Below are 14,579 nucleotides of genomic sequence, written 5' to 3' on the forward strand. Positions count from 1 at the left end.
AAAGAATAGAAATCATTTTTTGACTTGGTCAATCACTTTGCTCACATGTTTTATTTTCATGATTATTTATTTAATATGAACTTCTATTAAATCCCGAACATATAGCTAATCTTATTTATAGTGACGTAATCATAGTGGAATATAAATATGATTATATGTTCAAAAATAAGTTAGTCCTAAGATTAGTCAGTGCACCGGATTTACACTGACTTGCCAATCTACGATATGATCTACTTACACATTACAGTGTTATGTTCTTTCCAGAACATTAGCAAAGTAGATAAGATCGGATGTATTTGTTACATCGGACAGGACCGATATTGACAGTTGATAAGATAAGTAAACATACCGTTATTATCTATTCTAGTCATATCATATAGTTGACCATAGGTCAATTCAATCTCAATTCTGAGTGGTTAGTATTCTAACTGATTGTATTATTTGAGTTCTTTGACTTGTTCGTTACTAGCTTACCCTACGGACTAGCCCATACTTACATCTTGGGAACTCGGTAGTATAATTGAGTGGGAGTGTTAATCATAGATATGAACATCTATAGCTTCTGATGAATAAGTGAAACGATGGTTTCCTTTTAGTTTGGTTCAAGGTGATAAATGATAGAGATCTCATTTCAGTAATTAAATTAGTTTACTGAAATATCATTTACAAGGAACTAAGTGTTTTAAGGATAAAATACAATGAGGGGTAAAACGGTATTTTAGTCCTATCTCATTGTAGACCGTCTATAGAGGATTGAGTGACAATTATGGTTGTAACAATGGATAATTAATAGCGTATCTATATTTGTTATAGAGCGTTCTATGAATTCAAGAGTGCAATTCCAAGTCTATAGTGGAGTCACGAGGAATTAATAAGTTAGTAAATTTATTTGTTAGATTTATGATAACTTATTGGAGCTTGATTTCATAGGCCCATGGTCCCCATTGTACCTTGGATAAAATCATCTAGATAGTCTCAATTAATTGATTTAATCATCAATTAGAATTATCAAAGTTGACCAGGTCAATTTTGGATAGTTTCACAGAGTTGTGTAATTTTGAGAAGAAAAGAGAAATTATGGCAGATTTATTAATTAAGATAAATTGGTATCTAAATTAATAAATAAGTTTAAATCAAGGTTCAAATTATAAATAATTAATTTGATAAAGGATTTAAATAATTATTTAATTAATTAAATCAATAGAAAATAATACAGGCCTTGATTTTAAGTCCAATGGGCTTATAATCAAATGGGAAATTTCACGGACCTATAGCCCATGATAATTTCGACCTAGGGTTTCAAATGGCTGTTATTTTATTGATTTTTTAATTAAATTAAATGGCCTAATTGAGTCTATAAAAGGAGTGCTTATAGAGAAGTCAAAATAAGGGTTTTTGATAAGTCAGATTTTCTGATAGTTTTATATTCTCTCTAAACACAAGTCCTTTTCTAAGCCTCTTTGTATTTTCTTTTCTTCTCTCTATATCTATCTCATGTGTTGAGAATTTCCCACACTAGTCTAGGTGGTTCTAAGGATACATTGGAAGATCGTGAAGAAAATAGAAGATCGGTTCAGTTTCTTGATAATACTCTGCGACAGAAAGGATACAAGAGTTAGAGAAACTGAAGGAAGGACTCTTAATTTCGCTGCGTATACTGTAAGTATTATATTATTTGTTTCTCTTTGAATTCAATTTTAGAAACATGTTTTAGGCTATCTCGTATTAATTTGTTTAATATTAGATATACATGAAAATAAATAAAGATCCTGTATAAGTTTTTCCAACAAAACCTCTGCGCTCGTCTGTTACACTCGGTTATCGACCTTACCGGTTTCCCTTGCATATCTTCCCAAAAGGCACTTCCCGGTAATACGCCAGCTCGGATAGCCATGAGGTGTCCACTGTCATCCACATCTCGAGCTCGGGCTACTTCCAGATTAAATCTTGTCAAGTAACTCTTCAATGTTTCACCCGGTTGCTGCCGGACGTTAGTTAAGGGGGATGCTTCTGGTCTGACCCCTACCATTGCTCTGAACTGCTTCTTAAAGTCCTTGGACAACTTCTCCCATGGGGTTATCGAGTGTCTCTTGTACTTTTCGAACCAACTTTTGGCAGGACCTGCCAATGATGTTGGAAACAACATGCACCTGAGCTCGTAACCCACGTTACTGGCTCTCATGATCATGTTGAACGTGCTCAGGTGACTACACGGGTCGGTCTTTCCTTCAAATGTAGGGACGTGAGGAATGCGAAACCCTTGAGGGAATTGAGTGTCAGAAATATGGGGAGCCAACGGCTCGAGCTCCTCATCAGAGTCCTCGTATCGACCATTTCCCCGCTCATTCTTCAAAAGCCTAAAGGCTCTTTCGAGCTGATCGATTCTTTCTTGGACTGGGTCAGTAGGAGGTGCTGTCTGGAATTGACTGTCTCCGCAAGGGATCTCTACGCCTATTCAAGCGATCCCTCAGGTCCGGATTTGTTTGATCTCCATTTCCCCGACTCTGATTCAGATGATTGCACAGGTCGGGACGATTCTTGCGACTTCCAGTATTCTTACGATCTCGATCATGCTTACTGACCGACCTGGTATCTCCGGAATCTTCACTGGTAAAACTCATTGCGCGGTTATTTCGAGATGGATTCTTTCCACGTCGCCTCGTCTCCGCGGTGCGAGACCGAGACATCTGACTTTTCTCAGATGGAGCGCCTCTCCGCTCCCGGAAAGTCTCCCTGTTCCCTTGTCCATTCCCTGCACGCCCTTGATCCTGATCTCGAGCAGGTTGAGCGTTTCTGCGGGGCGGCGAAGGATATCTTATGGGTGACGGAGGGAACCGTATTGGCAACGGTGGCTGCCACCCTTGCCGCGGCCTAGAGGGTCCTGAATTTGCCCGAGATGGGTCTGTCGCATTCGGTGCGCTACCAGGTACCTGAGTTCGAGCCTCTGCAGGGGTTCGGTTATTCTCAGTTCCTGCAGGCACTTCCACAGGCGGGTTAGGTGGGACCCGAGCTCGGGTACTCCTTTGAGGCCTAGGAGGAGCAGATGGCTCTGTTGGCGCCGAAGGTTGAGTTGGCCTCCTTGTGGCAGCATCCTTTCGTGGACGTCCACGGGGCCTCCGGGGAGGAACATGCACGTCCCTTGGAGGAGGGACTTGGTTTTCGCGCGGAGGCGGGGGCTGAGCCACCTGCGCCTCTACGGCTATCTTAGTCAATTCCTCATTCCGTTTGTTGGCCTCTGCCAACAGCTGTTTCAACTGCTGGTTTTCCAGTTCTACAATAGGAATGTAACGTTCGGGATTGTAGTACATATCCTCATCCCTTGGCGGAGGCGGTGGTCCCCGGGAATCAGAGGACCCACTCCTCTCCTCAGCATCCGGGTTCTCCATTGGTTGTTTTCCAGGACGCCTTGGGTAGTTTTCATCAGGGGTGTTCTGATTGTTTGCGGCCATGACTTTTTCAGGGATGAACGCTTAAGGCTCTCAATGGAAGCATCAAACTGTTGACGTCGTTTTTCTTCAAACAGTGAAAGAAAAGCACGTAAACGATAACTGAAAATGGCCAATTCAAATAAAACAATATAAACACACGATTTTTACGTGGTTCAGCAGTTAAATCTGCCTAGTCCACGAGTCTTTGTTATTAATCTCAAGATTATCTCTAGGAATTCTTCAAGAATGAATTCTCCAGAGTTTTCTCTCAAGGATCAGATTTTTCGATCCCTTACAATGGTGCATGGCTTCTCTATTTATAGAGAAGGCTAAAGAGTAACTACCCCGTTTTGAGTGTTTATAAAGGTTTTTGGCTCGGGGTTTCAATCCTTAAGGCCCGGGATCGAATCTACTCACCGGGGTCCCGAGAGTGGGTTTAGATCAAGACCTTATCTTTGTTGATTTTCATTAATCGGAGATTGTATTTGGTTATGACTAGGTGACCGCTAAGGGATTAAAGGATCGATCGTTCTCAAGGGTCGTTCTTGTTCTAATTCTCGCTCGAACCAGAGGTAAGAAAACTGCACCCTGTGTATATGTGACATGTATGGTTATTCTTGATGCATATTGGATGTCTAAATGTGATGCATGTAATGCACGAGAAACGTGTGATTAGGGCATGCTATGAATATTGAATATGAGGTTGGTCAGAGCTTGAGCCTCTGTGTTTATGCATGATCCTAATTGTGCTAGCAATTGTTAAGTAAGCATGTTGAATGCCCTGTATTTGGATATTTGACATATGATATATGTTTGGTAGCATTGCTTACTTGTGTGTGGCACTGACTAGTCAGGGTTGGCACTGGTTGCATATTACAGACCTAAGAGCCGAGAACGGCATAAGCGTCATGAACACAGGGTCGATAAAAGATTAGATCTAATCGATATCAGCGTTGAATGATTCTAGGAGCATTAATGCTGGACCGACCCTAAGGTCGATGAAAATTATAAGCGCTTGACTAGCCTAGGACTAGTTACTCAGAGCCAGGGCCAAAGGCCTAGGTGACGGTTTGTCACATGGTTAGGGAGCGGAATCCCACAGTTGTGACTCTATGGTCATGAGATAGGTTATATTGGTAACTAATTCATCAAGCACTTATCTTGTTCAAGCTAGTGAAATGATCACTTATCTATAAAGCCCCGGTGACCCTATCGTCACATGGCTAATGGGAACATAACCCACTTTAGTGACTATTACAACTGCCACTCTTCTATTTAGGGCTATCAGCTCGGTATAGTTACCGAAACCACCAGTGTTAAATCATTTATCTAATTTGGATTGGCTTGATAGTCATCCACTTAGGAGGGTAGGATTCCTTATCCTAGATACCCATCATTACGAGGTTTTGTTTGCCTGCTTGAATAAGGCTATATTTTCTAGGTGTGTGCCTTATGATTTGATGACATGTTATTAATGTTCATGAGCATATTAAGTTTTCTTGCTGGGCTTCGGCTCACGGGTGCTATGTGGTGTAGGTAAAGGCAAAAGAAAGCTGGACCATCCTTGAGCTGGAGAGCTTAGGTGACGATGTGTACATATGCATCTGCTCGACCGTCACGGCCGAGGGTTAAAAGATGAACTAGGGTTAAACCCTGTTTTGCCGCTTAGATCGGCCTGTTGTAAATATTTTCTTGTAATAGACTTTGAAATTATATTTTTGGAATCCCAATGTATACAGTAAACGTTCTAATGAAATGTTATATCTTAACCAAAAATTTTAATCCCTAAATCGCTAATCATACTTAGTTACACGATTTTGGCCAAATGACTCGATTAGCGAGTTTAGCACTGTTTATAAGGCACACCGTAATGGTCCCAGTTTAGGGCGTTGCATTGACAGTCCTGTAGAGTCTTGTAGCTGGAGTTATAACTAAGGTAATAGTTTTGGAAGCATGGCTTTTTAATTTCTTGAGATCTCGTTGATATACAAGTTACTCTACTCTTCTTGTACTGATTTCTATATAATTGGTAGTAGCTTTTGGCCAACGAAGGTGATACTGTAGAGCCAGGCATCAAGGTTGCTGCTATATCAAAATCAGGTGAAGGTGCACCAGAAGTTGGTCCGTTAGAAAAGGTTGTTAGTCAGCCGCCACCCTCTTCCAAAGAGGCCCCCAAAATAGAGACGACTCATATCAAGGAGGCAAAGAAAGGGTCATCTCCACCACAACCCAAATCTAAGGGACTTCCACCACCACCAAAACCCACAGAACCCCAGCTTCCTCCAAAGGATAGGGAAAGCCAGGTTAGTTATATTATGCATGTGTAAAATAATATTTTGATTTGGTTGGAATTTCTACAATTTCTTTATTATTATTATTTTTCTATATGTCTAGGTTCCCATGACAAGACTCAAACGAGTTGCAACACATTTGAAGGATTCTCATAATACGTTTGCTTTTTTGACCACATTTAACGAGGTTGATATGTAAGTTTTATTTATCTATACTATCCAATGAAAGTTAGGCCTTGTTAGTAACATTTGTTATGATTTAATGTTCTGTAATCTGTCTTAGGTGTTTCTATGGCGTAAACTTCTTCCTTGTTCTTGTTAACCCAAAAACACACACACACATTGGATACAAGAACATATTGTACATATAATAATGCGAGAATGGTTTGAAAAAAGTGGCAGAGAATATCAATTCTCTGAATGCAGCTCTCTCGCTATCCATTAACATACTTTTATAATGCAGGGCTAACTTAATGAATCTCTGGTCAGAATATAAGGATGCTTTCTATGAAAAACATGGAGTGAAATTAGGACTTGTGTCTGGCTTTGTGAAAATATGTGCATTACACAGTTTCATAATCTCTCTGTAATTCTTTGGGCATTCCTGAATCTCCCTTTTCTGTCTTTTAGGCTGCCATAAGTGCGCTTCAGTATCAGCCAGTTGTGAATGCGGTCATTGATGGGGATGACATTATATATAGAGATTACATTGATATTAGCATTGCACTGGGCACCCCAAAGGTATGGTCGTTTCATTTTTACATTGAACATCTATAGAAGACTATTTGATTATACCTTTTTTTTTAAAAACATACATCTTAACAAATAGTAAATCCTTTTTGTCATCGAATGGTCTTGTAGTCCCAGTTCTCTGCAAGGCTGAAAGAATGAACTTTGCCGAAATAGAAAGGAAATCAACGCTCTTGCTAAGAAGGCAATTGTCGGTTCTATATCAATTGATGAGAAGGCTGGTGGCACATTTACAATTTCTAATGGTGGTGTTTATGGAAGCCTTTTGAGTACTCTCATCATCAACCCTCTATAGGTATCGCTTTATACTCACATTTATTATGTTTGATAAAAATGTACCTTTGACATAATTGAGAGTCTATCTATTATTAACATTCTTAATGATCATTTATTGACAATTTTATATCATTAACCGTTGTGGCAGTCTGCTGTATTGGGGATGCACTTGATTGTGAGTCGTCCCATGGTTGTTGGAGGCAATGTTATTCAAGGACAATGATGTATATTGCACTAACATACGATCATCGGCTGATTGATGGAAGAGAGGTCGTCTTCTTCTTGCGATGCATCAAAGATGTGGTTGAAGATCCTCGTAGAATTATCCTCGATGTATGAAGAATAAATTTATAATAGATTACATTTTACAAAATACATGCAGTGTTGCATAAACTAGAATAATCACACCTGAGTTTCAAATTTTTGTTTGAGATATCTTTTATTTACCCTTCCATGTCAACTATGTTGTCAATTGCAACAACATAATTTTTTTTGCAAGAATTGCTATATTTAATTGCTTCAATATGTCCTTCCATTATTGTTGTTGATGTTCTAATAGAACGTTTGATTACTTTGCTCAATTTTATAATCCATAACACATTGTTGGAAGATGATTGATTGTTTTGGTGATGGCTTTAAATTTGTCTTTACTATCAGTTCTGATGTGAATAATCTCAATTTGATTCGTCACGATGAAGAATCTCAATTCTTATCATCATTACATAGTTGATTATTTCCAGGACCTGACCCTACATGGTACAATTTATGTTCTCAGGCTGGACATATTGTTGAAAAATATATTTATTAATTGTTTAATATCATGTTTTGACCAAGTGTTATTAGTTGAAGTAATAATGTGTTAGTGGTAATAGGTGTCTTGTTCTGTAGGAAGTAGTGTAGTTGTGTAATAGTGGTCAGTAGTGGAAAAATGGGTTGGTTAGAGATCCTATTTCTTAGGATTTAATAGTTGGGTGATGACTCTATATAAAGAGCAAGTTTGCACGTTGTAGTTGTGTAATAGTGGTTAGTAGTGGAAAAATGGGTTGGTTAGAGATCCTGTTTCTTAGGACTTAATAGTTGTGTGATGACTCTATATAAAGAGCAGGTCTGCACGTTGAAGAGAGTAGAGAAGCAATAAATCACTTTACAGTTTTATCAATATTTGTCTTACTCCTCTTACATATATATAAATAGTTATCAGTGGTACCGGTGCTTGGTGAGTTAGAAAGAGTGAGAGAAATACAGTGAGTTAAAAAAAAAAAATAGTGAAAGTGTGAGATAAAGAGTGGTACAACAATAGGTACAACAATAGCTATATTTCTATTTCCCTTCTTTTCTGTTTTGCAGTAGCAGTCAATAATGGCAACATGAAACTTTGTCCAACCGGAGATTCCTTGCTTTGATGGTCACTATGATCATTGGAGTATGTTAATGGAGAATTTTCTAAGATCCAAGGAGTACTGGAAAGTCGTCACTGAAGGAATTATTGAGCCTGCAGCCAGCACAGCAGTGACAGACGGACAAAGAGCGGAGCTAGAAGCACAGTGGTTAAAAGATCTCAAGGCAAAGAATTATCTCTTCCAAGCTATTGATCGCACAATCTTGGAGACCATTCTTTGCAAGGACACTTCCAAGCATATCTGGGACTCTATGAAGAAGAAGTATCAAGGTTCTACAAAGGCAAAGAGGCAGCAGCTTCAATCACTTCATATGGAGTTCGAAACACTTCGAATGAAGTCGGGAGAATCAATGTTAGATTATCTCGCTCGGACAATGGAGATTGTGAACAAGGTGTGGATCCATGGTGACAAGATGGAGGACGTTATTGTAGTTGAAAAAATCCTACGAACCATGACACAAAAGTTTAATTATGTTGTTTGTTGTATAGAAGAAGCTCATGATATTGATGAACTTTCGGTTGATGAATTACAAGGTTCTTTGTTAATTCATGAGCACAAACTCAATCAGCAGGAGAAGGAGAAGGAGGAGCAAGCCTTAAAGGCATCAACAGATAATCACTCAATACCAAGAGGAGACAGAGGACGGGGTCAAGGTAGAGGTCGAGGCAGAGGTGGCAATGATCATGGAATGAGAATAATGTTCAGCAATAAATTTCTACAGAAATTGATGGTGATGAAGAGAAAAGGCAACAGCAACAACCTATAAAAACAGTCCAACAACAAACAACAATCACTCAACATCCACCTGCAAATGAAGCACCAACTGAACAAAGACCTCAACGACAGAGGAAAAGCATGCATGGATGATGGATTATGAGGTATTTGATTCTGACGATTCTGAAGAAGACCCAGTAGCTTATGAAGAAACCGCTAAAGAATCAAAGCGGAGAAAGGCGATGGATGCTGAAATCAGAGCCATTGAAAGAAACAATACTTAGGAGTTGATGGAGCTTCCAAAAGGGCAAAAGGCTGTTGGTAGGGGTGAACATTTGACCTGAATAACCCGCAAAACCCGCAAACCCGCCCGACCTGCAACCCGAAAACCCGTTTTTTGGGAAAACCTGTCAGATTTTGGTTAAATCTGACCCGAACCTGACAAAAGTCGGGTCGGGTTCGGGTTTGAAATTTGTTAAAACTCAGGTTCGGGTTCAAACCCAAAATCCAAAAAATGGTATTTTTGAAAGAAAAAAAAAGTGTAAAAAATGGTATTTTTGCAAAATTTGGCTTTTTGGCCCAAAACCCAATTGGCTCAGTCCAACCCAAAATCCAAAAAAGTATAAAAAAAATGGTATTTGTGCAAAATTTGGCTTTTCTGCCCAAAACACAAATGGCCCAGCCTAATCTGAATCAAACCCGAAACCGAACCCGAATAAAACCCGAAACCCGAAAAAGCCCGAAAATTTTGGATCGGTTTCGGTACCATTTTTCTCAACCCGAAACCCGTAAAACCCGAACCCGATGAACCCGAAACCCGAAAATCCGACCCGTGTGCACCCCTAGCTGTTGGTGAGAAGTGGGTGTACAAGACGAAGCTAAAAGAAAATGGTGAAGTTGACAAGTACAAGGCGCGCTTGGTGGCTAAATGCTATAAGCAAGAATTTCGTGTGGATTACAAAGAACTTCTTTGTAACGCCCTGGATAGCCAAGACCGTTACACTGTGTGTTTAAAAAGTGCCAGACTTGCTAATCAAGTCATTTAATTAAAATCGTGTTGTAGAAGCTACAAATGAACTAGGGTTAAAAGCGTTTTGGTATCAAAAGCCACATTTTTCATTAAGAAACATTATCTGGTTACACGGGATCCCAAATAAAAACCAGTTTAAAGATCGTTTATAGAAGTTGTAAGACTCAGATACAATAACCAGCCATACTAAGGCAAAACAAGCAATTAGGTAGTCCCTGTCCTGGTCCACTCCTCGATCGTGGTGATCGAACAGCTAGCTATGTACATTCCACCTTGGAGCTCTCCACCTCGGGCTTGGTCCAGCTTGCCCTTGCCTTTACCTGCACCACGTAGCACCCGTGAGCCAAGGCCCAGCAAGAAAGCATAATAACATAGCAAGATCAGCAACACTTATCAAATATTTCACAATGCTCAACCAAGAATTCAACATCTCATAACATTTATCCAATCAGTAATAACAGTTTGTCATCTAGACAGTCAATCAATTATATTCATAGCACACTATTCACGTTCATAACCAATAGATTGTCATATCCATCAAATAACATTCAGGGTTGGCGCCCTTAGTCGCACCCTCTATTTAACACACTGTCTTCGGCTCATTAGGGCCGCCCCCAGTGTAATACTCACTGACTCTGGCCAGCTTAACCAAGCTCAGTGATAAATAAGCTGCCTCAGCTCCCAGTGGCCGAGCCGCGCCTCAATGCGCAAATATTGATTCCGACACCCTTAGGCCGGTAATCGCATGTCCTATGACATAATAATACCATCACACGACATGATATACAAATATAGGGAGCTCTTAGTCCCATCGTGTCCACATGATTATTCATATTCACATAACAGTGCATACATACATAGGGAGCACTTAGTCCCAACCTAACCACATACTCAGGTGCAGCTTTCTTACTTTTCAATTCATTGGTTTCCGATGCCACGAAGCCGCGAGCACGGTCCTCTACTCCGAGCCTCTCCAAAGTCCTAATCACAACACAAATGAAACATCCTTTGTCACTAGTCAATCCAAAGCTACCTTCCCGGAACCTAACCCACACTCTCGGGACCCCCAAAACCTTAAAACCATACCCCGGAGACATTCCCCGAACCCCCGGAGCAAAGACCTAAAATTGCCAAAATTGATGTCCTGAAATTGGCCTTGTGCCGCGGCACCCAGCAAGTCAGGGGCCTCGCGCCGCGGCACGCAAGAACTGTGCCGCGGCACGCCTTCGCAGGCCCAGAATTCTGGGTTTTCCTTCGCGTTTTTCCCGAGCCTAGCTCACTCCAAATCACCCAAAACTCCATCCTAAGTCCCAAAACCAACTCTAAATCCTTAATAAACCTCACAGCAACCTAAAAACATCATGCTCAAGCTCATTCACACAATTATTCCCAAGATTCACTCTTGAATTTCATGCTTAGTAACTCAAACCAGAAAATTTAAAACAACTTGAACCCAAACACAAACCACACTCCAAACTCCCTAAACCTTAACAAAAATAAGCCTAATAATTACACAGAAACCTTACCTTGAGTGGTGAGTCCAACCTCCGGCTCTAAACCTCCTTCCCCCTTTGATTACCCAATTCTGAGTTCATACAAAACCAACCACCAATTTGTTTCAATTCTCACTTATCAACCAAAAATCAGACTTGAAACTTAAATATACCATAACCAAAATCTTACCTCTGAGTACTCTTGGCTTAAGCTTGATTTTACAACTTCAATCACTCTTTAATTCTCCTTCGAAAAGCTAAATTCAGCTTCTCCCTTCCATCTTAGTTTTGCTCTTCCTCTAGGTCTCCAATATTCAGCATAAAACCCATTTCTCCAAGTGGTATACGTATTGTATTTTCCTTCAGCTCTTACTCATCTATTCCCTGCCAAAAGACTAATTTAACCCTCCATTTATATCCTTTACTAACTAGACCTCAAGGGCTTACTTGTCCTTTTCCTAACTTTACAATTCTACCATTTTCCCAATAAAACCTGTTACTCTCTATGGTTACTAACAGTCACGCAGGTTACCAAATCACCAGTTACCATTATCTAGTTTTCTAGGACCGTCCCGACACGTGCATCACATTGGTATCGCAGCACCCACGTGGTACAATTCACACATCATAATTATCACATAACATAATTCACATAGTCATATAACATGCTTAAAATCATAATCATGCCTCTTAATCATAAAAATCATACATAATTCCCATTATGCCCTCCAGGCACACTAGCCAAGGCCCTTAAGCCTTAATAGCGAATTTGGGTCATTACATTCGTGCTCCTGTAGCGACACATGATACAATCCGATTGGTGATCGCATTAGCTGCTAAGAACTCATGGCCTATCTTCCAGTTGGATGTAAAATCAACATTCTTACATGGGGACTTGGAGGAACATGTATTTATTGATCAACCTCCTGGTTATGTTAAACTTGGAAATGAGCATAAAATGTATAAATTAAAAAAGACATTTTATGGACTAAAACAAGCTCCACAGACTTGGTATAGTCGTATTGAAGCTTATTTTTTAAAGGAAGGTTTTCATAAATGTCCATATGAGCATACACTTTTTATTAAATTTGGAGATGGAGGAAAAATGTTCATTGTTTGTTTATATGTGGATCTAATTTATACTGGAAATGATAGTGCCATGTTTGAAAAATTCAAGCACTCCATGATGGATGAATTTGATATGTCTGATCTTGGCTTAATGCAGTTACTTTCTTGGCATAGAAGTAGTGCAATCCAATGCTGGTATTTTTATATCTCAAAAGAAATATGTCCAAGAAATTTTAGACAAGTTCCAAATGAAGAATTGCAATGCTATGGGCACTCCAACTGAAGTTGGTTTAAAGCTTATCAAAGATCTTGAAGGAAGGAAGGTTAACAATACTCGTATAAGCAAATGGTTGGAAGCTTGATGTATTTGACAACCACAAGGCCAGATATAATGCATGTTGTAAGTCTCATTAACAGGTACATGGAATGTCCAAGGGAGATACATCTTCTTGATGCAAAGAGAATTTTTCGGTACTGGCGAGGTACAACTGGCTTTGGGCTGTTCTACCAAAAGGGAGAAAAAGAAAATTTAATTGGCTTTAGTGATAGTGATTATGTTGGAGATTTGGATGATAGAAGAAGCACATATAGATATGTTTTTATGATGGACTCAGGAGTTGTTTCATGGTCTTCAAAGAAGCAAGCAATTGTCACTTTATCAACAACTAAGGCAGAGTTTATAGCTGCAACAACCTGTGTTGCTCAAGCTATCTGGTTAAGGAAAACCTTTGAAGACATTCATTGCAAGCAAGAGAGGGCTACTACAATTTATTGTGACAACAGTTCAACTATAAAGCTCTCCAAAAATCATGTTCTACATGGAAGAAGTAAGCACATAGATGTGGAGTTTCATTTCTTAAGAGATCTCACAAAGAAAGGCGTCATTGATCTCATTCATTGCAGAAGTAAAGAACAAGTTGCTGATATATTCACAAAGCCTCTTAAATTGCCTACATTTCAGTATCTAAGAAACCTGCTTGGTGTATGTACTTTGGAAGGACAAGTTTGAGAGAGGGCAAGTTTAAGAGAGGGAATGTGAAAAATATATTTATTAATTGTTTAATATCATGTTTTGAAGAGTGTTATTAGTTGAAGTAATAATGTGTTAGTGGTAATAGGTGTCATATTCTATAGGAAGTAGTGTAGTTGTGTAATAGTGGTTAGTAGTGGAAAAATGGGTTGGTTAGAGATCCTATTTCTTACTATTTATCTATTGGGTGACTCTATGTAAACAGCCGGTCTGCACGTTGATGAGAGTAGAGAAGCAATAAAGCACTTTAAAGTTTTATGAATATTTGTCTTTCTCCTCTCATATATATATATATATATATATATATACTAGGTACAAAAAAGTGCATGTTTATTTAGTTTTATTTATATAATTTATTAATTATTTTTTATTAAATTTATATTAATGTCATATAAATTTGGAAATAAATATCCTATTTTAATTAAATAATTTATTTATTTTTACTTAAGTTTATGTTTTTTCTAGTTTTTGAATTTGAGAGTGACAATAAGAGATTATATATTATATATTTAATGTAATATTAAATAGTATATGTGAATGCTAATTCATAGTAGATTATATTATATATTTAATATGATATTATTCTAATAAGTGAATTTAAATTTAATTAAATTTTATTTAAGTTATAATAACTTTATTATTTTAAATAATTATCATTCTAAAATATCTCAAAAATATCATATTTTAATTTGTTTAATTATTTATTATTTTAAAATAATTACCGTTATAAAATATATGAAAAATATTATATTTTAATTTGTTTAATTATTTATTATTTTTAAATAATTATCATTGTAAAATATCTCAAAAATATCATATTTTAATTTTTTTTTAATTATTTATTTTATTTTATTTTATTTTAAGCGTTTACAAATTACCATTAAATATAAAAATATTCTGTTAAATATAAAAATATTCGGTTAAAATTAAATAAAAAACCGTTAAAACAAAAAATTTTGGTTATTTACACACTTATTATATAAAAAAGATATACACATAAATAATATCACATATCAAGAGCACAAATCATATTGTTTGGTAAGCCCTTAGTATCGACACAATAGAATAAGCAGTATGAAATTTTAAGACATGCCAAGAA

At 38.0% G+C, this 14,579-nt stretch overlaps 1 pseudogene; it reads left to right on the plus strand.

The window, feature by feature from the left end:
• LOC133814074 (dihydrolipoyllysine-residue succinyltransferase component of 2-oxoglutarate dehydrogenase complex 2, mitochondrial-like) overlaps window positions 1-7,084 on the plus strand; it is a 28,246-nt pseudogene extending 21,162 nt beyond the window's left edge.
• Window positions 7,085-14,579: the final 7,495 nt, after the last annotated feature.

Source organism: Humulus lupulus, chromosome 2 (assembly GCF_963169125.1).
Source record: "Humulus lupulus chromosome 2, drHumLupu1.1, whole genome shotgun sequence".
Taxonomy (NCBI): domain Eukaryota; kingdom Viridiplantae; phylum Streptophyta; class Magnoliopsida; order Rosales; family Cannabaceae; genus Humulus; species Humulus lupulus.